An 11071-nucleotide genomic window follows, 5' to 3' on the forward strand; every position below is an offset into this window, starting at 1 on the left:
AAGGGCTATGTTTATCATTTTTTTTTTAAAAAGAAACGGTTAAAATAGATAAGCGGGTCAAAAGGTAGGAAAAGCAGAAGTTATCAGTACAGTAGTGTTAATTAATTACAGACGTCGACATTGTCAAAATTGGTACGACCGCTCCATTTGACCAATCATAATACAAGATTAGGAGCATACTGATGACGTGACACCTTTTTATTGGCTACATTTTGTTCAGGTGTACACTGATGTAGATGTGCATCACATAAAAAAAGGACACTTGCTTTTTTCACCATCTTTTTTACGGACTACGAGTACGTTTTTTTTTTTTTTTTTTAAATAATTTCAATTTTGTGTATTTTTTAACTGGCAGTAGTAAATTTTTCTTCTTTTACTAAAGCAGCAGTAGCGTGTTGTTTGCAGCCTTTGTATTTTGGCTCACCACAACCATTTTATTCTTTTGGTTTGCCCTTTTTAGTAAGAGTGAGGATTGCCTGTTTGATTGATTGTACATTTGTACTCCTTCACAATTGTTGTTAAGGGTGTAAACAAGTCTAGGGCTTGTACCGTTGTACATTAGTTATTAATTAATATGAAAATTAATATACTTTCTCCGTTTTATATTTTTTGCAACTTTAAAATATTTTATATTATATCTCATAAATAATGCCTTAAAGTTGTGAGGTAGTATATCATCAAATTACTTGTATCTATTCTTAACTGATAAATATTTTTCTAAAAAAAAATGTCCATGTGATGCAATAAAAAATGGGTAATTGCTCTAAACGTCATATTATACATTAACTATTTTGCATTACGCAATAAAGGGACGATAAAATGCACATATTTGAAATAGCAAAAAAAGCCGATTTGAAGATAAGATAAGTGGTTATGTAAGTGATTTAAAACCCTCAAATTAATTAGTCCATTTTGCATGGTAAAACTAGAAAAGTGAAGGAAAGGGGAAGAAACATTAGAGGATCAGAGTTACTGAACACTGTGCAATGGTTACAAGTTGGTTTGAGAAAGCACAAAAGTAATTGAAGCACAATTGGACTTGCGACCAAAATGTTACATTGGCTAATAAGAGCCAACACATGAAACAAACTAATTAACTAAACAAATTAAGTGAACCAACTTTCAGTTATCTTATTTAATCCCAATTTACATAGTAAGATAAATTCAAACACATACGAGTAACATAATGATTCTTTATTATAATTCATCTTTAAAGTTATTGATTTTTTACACGACTAAATTATTTTTACCATGTTGTAGCTCCCAATTTTATTTATTTTTGGTTGGAAAGGAAAAGGGTCTATCGGGCCAAAACCTCTCATAAATCCTCCTGATCTGGGTTAGCAGGCTAGACACTTTGAGAGTGGGGAAAGGGTAAAGGAATCCCTATACTAAAATGTCTATTTTAAAGAAGCTAAATCCATAACCTCAAGGTTGTGAAATGCAAACCTTATTACTAGACCAAGCTATGGTTGATACACAAAGCTCCCAATGTACATATACATTACTAACATACATTCATCAACTACTGCAAAGTTACAAACAGTTACAAGTGATTGGTTTTCGGCAAGCTTGGGCATCTAGAGTCTTCACATGATTGCTAGCTTAGCTATTATATGTGTCAACTCATCCCTTTTAGCCTTTGTCGGTGGATTTGTGCTATGTCGTAGTGGGTGGGCTCTAACGATCCATAACATGTTGAATTTTCCACTCCTTTTTTTGAGCTTCGAATAGCATGGGTGGAGTATGATGCAAGTGACCAAGTGGACTAGTAATTGCATTATTTTAAAGGAACTTTAGAGTTGAAACTTTTCATGATTGGTAAAGGTTCTAGTAAAATAAATCAAGTTGTCAAACAACTCCTACCTTATTCTTTGGTGAGGTTCGAACCTCATCATGGATCAAGGGTATATGGGTATGGGTGGAGGACTGGAGGTGCAGGGCACGCAGTCCGGCAGGTCTCTATATGTTTTTTTTTTCTTTTTTTACATGGTAAGATACGGAAGGTGTCCCTCCTATCACAGGAGAGGTGGGGTGAGGATCGAATCCATATCACTCATAAGGGAGATGGAGGGACAAACCGTCCCTCAACTCCATGATCCTCGTCCGACAGATCTCTATATCTGTATATATATATACAAGTACCAAATATATATAAATTTGAGAAATGGGAGATGGAGGGATTGTCCCCACCCCCCCCCCCCTCCGCCCAATCTGGCCATCTCCTCCTGAGTGGTTGGGGGTTTGATTTCACCCCATCCCTCCATTCTTGTGATAAGTTGGGGGCCTATTTCGTATCTTACCGTATAAAAAGAAAAAATCAAGTATCTACACGAATATATTAAAAGACGTTTCTAAAAATGTCTCTACGCCACGTCACTCACTCAACTCCTTATTATGCCACCTCAATATACCACATCATCCGCACTACCAACAATACTTAATGTTGCCTCAACTATATTGGAAAAAGATATATGGATGAGAAGGTTTGAACCCTTGACCTCTTTGAAGAAATATTATTGTTTAACCATCTAGGCAAATAGTCAATTATGCTTTAATGTTGCACACTAAATAATATATATAAAAGTGTGGAATATACATACTACATACACACTATAAATGTTCTTAAAAATTAGCACTTGCACAACTACAGATATAGTATCTCGGGTAACGCTTGGGCTACTCACTAGTGTATAAATAAAATGGTGAAGTTAAACCATCAGAGCTTAATATACTCCCATGTTTAAGATCTTGACACTGAATTATTGTTTAAGTGCACCGAACACCCTATACTTTGCATAGTAGCCAAAACACCACAAACTAATGAATTGGGTGCAAAGCGCACCACTACTAAAATTCGGCCAAATTGCAACCGTTTTTCTACAACCGTCATAAAACCGGTCACAAATTATGAAATTTGCGACCGATTTGTACCTTATCGCAATATTACGACCGTTTTCAAAGCGGTCGCAGATTTTGCGACCATTTTTGACCTATTAAACAGTTGCAAAAGTATTAAAACTTTTTTTAAAAATAAAGTACACATGCAAAATAATTCTAAATAAAATTAATTCAATTGCGACCGCTTTTAACGGTCGTAAATAGCAATTTGCGACCGCTAAAAGCAGTCGCAACAATACTTTTTTTTCAAAATAAAAGTATATAAAGGGCGACCTTAACCCTAATCTATTTTCAAGCGCCGCTCTTCCTCTCTCGTTTCTCTCTCTTCTCTTTCCCTTTCTCTCTTCTCACGGTTCTCCTCCTCCTTCTCAATTTCTTTCCTCAGGATTTTCCTCTTCTTCTCTTTCCTCTTCTCTTCTCCTTCTCGTTCCTCTTCTCTTTTCCTTCTTATCCTTCGCTTTCCTCTTCTCCCTCGCTTTCCTCTTTTGACGAAATTTCTCGGTGGTTTGAACGAGACAAGCAACCTCTAACGCATAATCCATATTTCCCGGTGATGGTGTTATAAAATTAAATGGTTTTTAAGGTCGAATTCGACCATGAAAAGTCTAGATCTATACTTTTTATGGTCGAATTTGGCTTTATTAAACCGAATTCGAGATAAAAGTCAAAGTCAATTCGAGGTTTGAGGTATGTTTTGGTGTTTTTGGTTTCGTTTTTGCATTGGTTGATTATTGTTGTTTGTTTTTGGCCTGGTTTGTTTAAATGGGTTTGAGTTTCGTAATTTTTGGGGTTTTATTTTGTTCTTCATTAATTTTTAGGTTTGATTTTTGGGTAATGTTTGGTTTTTATTTTCGGGTAATTGTTGGGTAATTTTGTGATTTGATTTTTATTAATTATTGCGTTTGATGATCTAGATGAAATTGTTTGATTTTTGTTATTTTTGGTTTTGATTTTCTTTAAGTTTAGTTGGTTTAATTCTATTTGATTTTCAAATTCGTATTTTCGTTGATTTTGTTTTGTTTCATGTTCGTATTTCCATTGATTTTCTTTGGTTTCATGTTCGTATTTTCGTTAATTTTGTTCATCGGTGGCTGATTGGGGTTTTCGCGGTGAAGGGAGGAGAATCTGTGGTGGCTGGGTGAGATTTATGGGGTAGGCTGGATTTTTCGTGGTGGCTGGTGGTGTTTTAGGGTGGGCAGTGGTGGTGGGTAAAGGTGGTGGGGCTCGCTGTGAAAGTGCAAAGTACAGGATGCGTTTTTTTCTTTGTTTTTGTTTTTTTTTTTTAAGTTTTAGTGACTGCTTATGACCGGCGCTAATTTCCAAAATTGCGACCGCTGACTAAACTGGTCGCAATTATTAATATTTGTGACCGTTTACCATAAGGTCGTTGAAATTAATAAAAACGATCGTAAAAAAATTGCGACCGTCAATCGGTCGTAAATTTGTTTTTTTGCGACCAAGTAAATAGCGACCACCACGTTACGACTGTTGACGATCGCAATTATTTTCAACGACCGTTTTTCCTATTTTCGGCAACCGTTAGAGGCGGTCGCAATTTCGCTGAATTTTAGTAGTGCACCTTTAGTGAGTTTTTTCCGACCACCATTCTTGCTGGAGCCAGTAAATTAAAATTTTATTTTTTTTATTTGCGTGTCAAAAAATCTCTCGTTAAGGTTTCGGAGGTCATTTTGATCCTAAAGGATCAAAATTGAGCTTGGAGTAAACAAAAAAAAAAAAATAGCATAAATGACTCGTTTTGCTTGTTATAAAATATCTCGATTTACGTGTCATTATTTTTTAAGCCGAATTGAGTCATTTATGTTATTTTTTTTTTTTTTTTGCTTATTACGAGCTCAATTTAGATCTTTAAGGACCAAAATGACCCCCAAAACCTTAACATACATGACATTTTTCGGCACGCAAATCGAAAAATAAAAATTAATTCACTAGCTTTGGCGAGAATGGTGGTCAGAAAACTCACTAAAGGTACGCTTTGCACCCAAGTCATTATTTTTTGGCCTGGTGTTTTGGCTACTACGCAAAGTTTAGGGTGCACCCAAGCCATAGATCAGAGTGTTTAGGCCAATTTTGCCTTATGCCTTAATTTTCCCTATTAAGTATATCTACTTTCCAAATATTAATTTTTTAACAACTTTTATAATACGTCCTCTGTTTTTTTATAGTTGCAACACTTCTCTTTTCACACTTACCGATGCATGTTTTGAATCGTTAATATCTTTGATTACCAATATGTTAAAATTATAAAATTTAGATTTTAAAATTATACAAATTGAGAAGAATCTAACAAGATCCCACATAACAATATTTTTATTTATGTATAAAAGTGAAACACATGAATAGTGTAAAAGTCAAACTGTTGCAACTATTAAAAAAAATGGAGGAAATACAAATTAGAGTTTGCACTAAAGAACTTTCAGGAACCCATGTAGTATTACTCCCTCCGTTTTTAAATACTTGCTCCACTTTTCTTTTTCGGTCGTTTTTAAATACTTGTTTCATTTTCTTATTTGGAAAGTTTTTACAATACTTAATTCACTTCTCTCACTTAGTGGACCCAACATAAATAGTATTTTATTAATTTCTTAATCTCTCTTCTCCAATTCTCTTAACTACTTTTGTTTTTTTATTCTTCCCCTACCTCCATATTTTATTACTTTATTCAATTTACCCTAAAACTCCGCACATGGAGAAATAGAGCAGGTATTTAAAAACGGAGGGAGTATTACGAAAGGTTTTGTGACCTACGTAGAGATGATTTAAGACTAACTTTCACTAAATTACAATGAAGGCCTCCAACCATTACCGTATGAGTTGAAGTGTATTGTATGATATAAAAATACCGTGGAAGGGTTTTACATAAGGAATTTGTTTAATCTATTTCAAAATATTTATCCCATTTCATTTCCCACCATCTTATAATTAGTAGAAATCATTTGCAATAAGTGTATTTGAGCATATTTTCACTATCAGAGAGAATTTGATTTGTTTTTTCATTATTGGTAAGAAGATTGGAAATAGGAAAGTCTCTCAAATGAGTCCCATGAGGTTTGATCCATAGACATCGAATATACGAGGTGGGAGCATTACCACTACTCCATCATATAACACCTCAACCCCATGCAGATTTGAAATTTAGTTATGGAAATATTCCTATATCCGTAAATTGTAAAATACCCTTCAAACAGGGTTCTTTTGTAAAATACCCTTCAAATAGGGTTCTCTTTCTAAGATCTAAAGCACCTCTTGCAAACATGAATGGGCCAAATTTAAACATTACAGTATTGACAATTGAGGGCACCAAAAAAGATACTCCACTAAACTCCATATACGTATTGTTGCCTTCCTTACACACAAGTCCTCTAGTTGCTTCCATTTTACAAACCCCATGGCCTTTGGAGTTATATGTCTAGGAATATGTACATTACATAAAAATCCATTGTTAATTGTAATTTGTGTCAAGTGGGATATAATTTTGCATTCTCTGCCACATAAATTTGCAGAAATTTCTGTTCCTCAAACAAATTTCATGATCTTTTATGTCCAATCATAACATAGTTTTTATACTTGTATATAATAATACTGTATTAAAAATGATGTTAATTTTGGTAGATTGCACTAAATTATTCTTGATTTAGCTAGCAATCCCATCTTAAGTACATGCACTAATGTCTCATCCATCACACAAAATGAGATATAATATAAAGTGACTTATTGATATCATGAAATTTTTTGGATCACTAGCATGTGCACTAGTGGTTTTTTTTTTTTTTTTTTAATCACCCAATAAACATGAGCTAAGCAATGATATAAGCTTGGTGATTTGATAGTGACGAATCAAACATTAGCCTTCGAAGGAGGCCCAAAATCTGATGCCAGTGCATCTTACATTTGCGTAAGCAAGAAAAGGAAAGGAGGCTACGATATAGTAATCTCTCCGTCCCCAAATGATAGTCCTTTATGCACATTTTTCATGGGAATTAATAAACACAAGTAAAAATAGTAAAATTACATTAAAAAAAGTAAATTGACATTAGGTATGCAAAAAAGTAGAGAGAGAAACTAATTAAACTACATGGGAAAACAAAATTTGCATAGAAAATTTAAATTTGCACAAATATTGTTGCAAATTGGAGGGAATTTTGGTAAAATATTAATATTAATGGTTGTTGGAAAAAGCAAATGAGGTAAACATTTTGGGACTAAAATCTGCCCATAAGGGACTATCATTTGGAGACGGAGGGAGTAGTAGAATGCAGGATATTGAAATTATCAATAATTTTCTCTTTTCTTGTTTGGATTTAAACTCGTTATATTATTTTCTATATTAAAGTGTTCGTTGGAAAGGAATAGAGGTGGCTAGATGAAGTGAATTTGGTGTTCAGTAAGGCCTCGCTCTTAAGAGTTGCTCTTCTGAAATCTGCACTACTCTATTCTATTCTGCAGAGTCCTGTTTTGCTAACTCAATCTACTCTGCTGACACAGTGACACCTGCTCTATCCTAGTGAAATCTGCTCTACCCAGAAATTCAAAAAACAGGACCTTACTTAGTAAGGATATATGAAAAGGGTGTTTGGTGGTTTATCGGGGTGGATGTGGATATAAAGTTGTAAGAGTGACATAATTATTACAGAGTATGATATACAAAGTAAAACTCTTTTAGTGAGTTGATGATTGTATTATAGTAATGCTTCAATAAACTCAATATGTTTATATATTGCTGTCAAAATATATAACTATATGTTTTGTGTATTGATTTATAGTTAGGAGGATGTAACAATAAGTTTCTAACCATTTGGATATTGTATTTTGAGATATAAGTGATTTTTGTATGTAGCTTGGCATAATGATTATTCGTTGTAACTATTATTAGTGTAGGTAAAGTATATAATAAAACCAGAAAATGTAAAAGAAATGTGTGCCAGATATTCAATGTATATGAAGTTGTGACGTGTTGAAAACACTATTTAAAAAGCAAAATTAAAATTAGCCCCAATTATAGTACAGTCAGAGATGGAGTTGCCCCCCAAGATTTTACACAATGATTGATTCCTCTTAATGTGCACTAAAAAATAGGAATTGGAAACTCACAATTTGCTCAGATTAGAAGTTGAGAAACTAATAATTTAGAGAAGAGGAAGAATGAATTTTTTTAGTGTGTAAACTGACTACGACTTGGTTTTTAAAGTCCTCAAAAAAACATAACTGAAGGAGAAAAATGTAAGCACCGCACACATGCCACGAACATGAATTGGCCAACAGTAGCGGCGCGCACGTGAGTATGCCCCTTTTAGCCCATTACACAAGGGATATCACTTAAAATATTTTAATTCAAATCCTCGTATATAAACCAAGTAAAACTTTCTTCTCTCATCAATGTGGGATGACAATCCTTTTTCCTCCAAAACAAAACAAGTAAACATCTTATTTCCTTAGCATTATTTCCAACAATTAGTAAGATCTAACTTTATTTGTTCTTGCGTAGTGCTATTATTACTATTTTAATTATTATTATTATTATTATTATTATTATTTTAAAGGAAATATACATGTTGGGAGATTAGGAGATTAGGAACGTCTTCTCACAAGACCGTGTCTAATCTATCAAAGTTTTAAAAATAAGAATATATACTATTTATAAATGGGTCAATATCTAAAAGGGTCGGAATACGTATTTGTCATTTATTTTTACTAAATTACTCATAATTCGTAAATATGGGGAAAGAATATTAAGGAGTATAACAAATATAGTAACAAGCGTTGATTGAGTCTTTGTATAGCAAGCAATTAAAAGGTGGATTAAAATGGTTGGAAGTTGTAACATTAAACATCCTAAAGATAGAGATTGACCAGGTTGCCGTAATATTTGACCGAAGAAAGTAAAAGTACAGGAGATGATGATAACATAATCGTAAATTCGTAATATGTAAGAGGACAGAATGATGAAAACCTAATGGTGATGGGAAAGTCATAAAAAGCAATGTATAGGACAAAACATCTCATCACACTCAATTTGACCTAAGCGCACTGTACCAATTTTTAATCCCTCGTACTACGGTAATTTTTAATTCCTCTTTTCCGGTGTATCATAATTCATATGCGCTATTAAGTGAGGTAACTATCAGTTTGTAACAACCTATTTTATCAAAATAATTTAACAACTGAGAACAAAAAATAATTAGATAAGAGTATCATTTATGTCATGTATTAATATATTGATTAAACTGGATACATAAGTCAACATCCTTTGCAAAACGGATGTCATAATATGAAAGAAAACAAAGGAAGCATTTTCAATAAATTCTAGGCTTCTAGCTTCTTTTTTTTTTTTGAAGACAACTTAAATAATATTTTGTTTAAATTAACTACGAAGTATTTGGTTTGGGAGTGTGATGTCTTAGGCTCTTAGCCCAGTGACCCTAGTGAATTAAGATAAGTATTATTAAATCTTAGTTCACAATATAAGTTTATTTTTTTTTGAAACACACAATATAAGTTTATAATTGAAATATTAAATTTTCATATTTTCTTACTAATAACCTACTAATAATTTATATATAACATTATAACATGTATATTAATGTCATACAAAATTATAAAAATATATATGTCTATAAAAAAAATGTATACGTTATATACATGAATGGTTAGTTAATGAATTATTATTACATTCATATAAATTTATACCTATATATTTGTGTTGGATATTCAATCAATTATTCATTGTAAGACTATAATGTGATTGTGTTTTGGCACTATGCTTGGGAAAATATATATTGGCAGGTAAGATATAAGATTACTACTGTGTCTATAATTTTAGTGAAAACAACAGGAGATAGGAATGCAAATGACATAAAATAACAATAAAAAAAACATACATAAAATAAAAGATGTGCAAATGATATAAAATACTATTCGAATCTCATTCTTTAATTTTTTATGGACAATTATTGTGAACTAATAATAGCTTCATATGGAGTATTAATTTGTGGGCAAATACAAATTTATCTGCCAGATAAACGAATTTTTGTTAATCTAATGGCATTTTTGTAAATATATTGAAAAAGCGTGATTATTTAATCAGTACTTTTGTGATCTGTCCAAATACTGTTTGCAACTTGCATTTAAGAAATTACACATGTACCCCTCAACTAGTATATGAAAAGACGCATATACCCCTCCACTGGTATTTGATAAAACGATTATACCCCCAGATAAACAAATTCTATTTAAATAAGTCTATTAAATTTGTTTATCTGGGGAATTAACTAGACACGGCTCTTTGATTTGTTTATGTAAATAAGTCTATTAATTACCTTTTTTTTACAAGCTCATTATTACTAATTGTATTACCCTTTTTTTTAACGACATTTTCACGAGATTCATAAATTTAAATTGGCACAGACACAGCATTATCATTACATTAGCATAAGGATGTAAAGGCCTTGAATGTGACTTCTAAGAGAGGCCCATAGGCCCGATTAAAGCCCATAAACAAAACAGAATAACATACAAGTACCATTCAATTTAAATTATATAACCATCGAAAATATAGCCAATAGGCAATGTAATTTCAGTATAAAATCATGTTGTACAAAGTGTATGATAAAACCAATTATTTTGTTGTTCATTCGCGATAAATTTCATTTAATTACCCCCTCTCTCATTTGGGGAGCTCCAAAATAACCTAAGAATGAGGCTGTACCATTTACAAAGTACAACCAGGTGTTGTGCAGCATGAATATATTCAACAGGCAAAGGGAGATGATCACCACATTTAGAGCAAACTAAGCACATATCATCCTTGACCCGTATCAGCTCCCACCATTCCGATGGCCAAGACAGTAAAGGCCTCAGACTCAGGTAAATACTCTATAACCATCCCAAGCAACCTTATATCACACATCAAGCATCAGATCTCTTTTCTGAAATACTTCTATATGCAATGTATACAGGTATACAATCCATTCTTGGAGCTAAGATGAAAAATATATACTAACATGTCACCGGTCACCACAGTCCACAGTGCACATATACAAGTTTCGAACTAGAGTAGATCTGACTTGCTTAAAGCATTCATACGATCAAGTACGCTACCACAATATAAGAATTGGTTCCTCAGTCTGTCCTTGTGTATACGGATGACTCACTA

This window comes from Chenopodium album, chromosome 18 (assembly GCF_948465745.1).
Source record: "Chenopodium album chromosome 18, dcCheAlbu1.1, whole genome shotgun sequence".
Taxonomy (NCBI): domain Eukaryota; kingdom Viridiplantae; phylum Streptophyta; class Magnoliopsida; order Caryophyllales; family Amaranthaceae; genus Chenopodium; species Chenopodium album.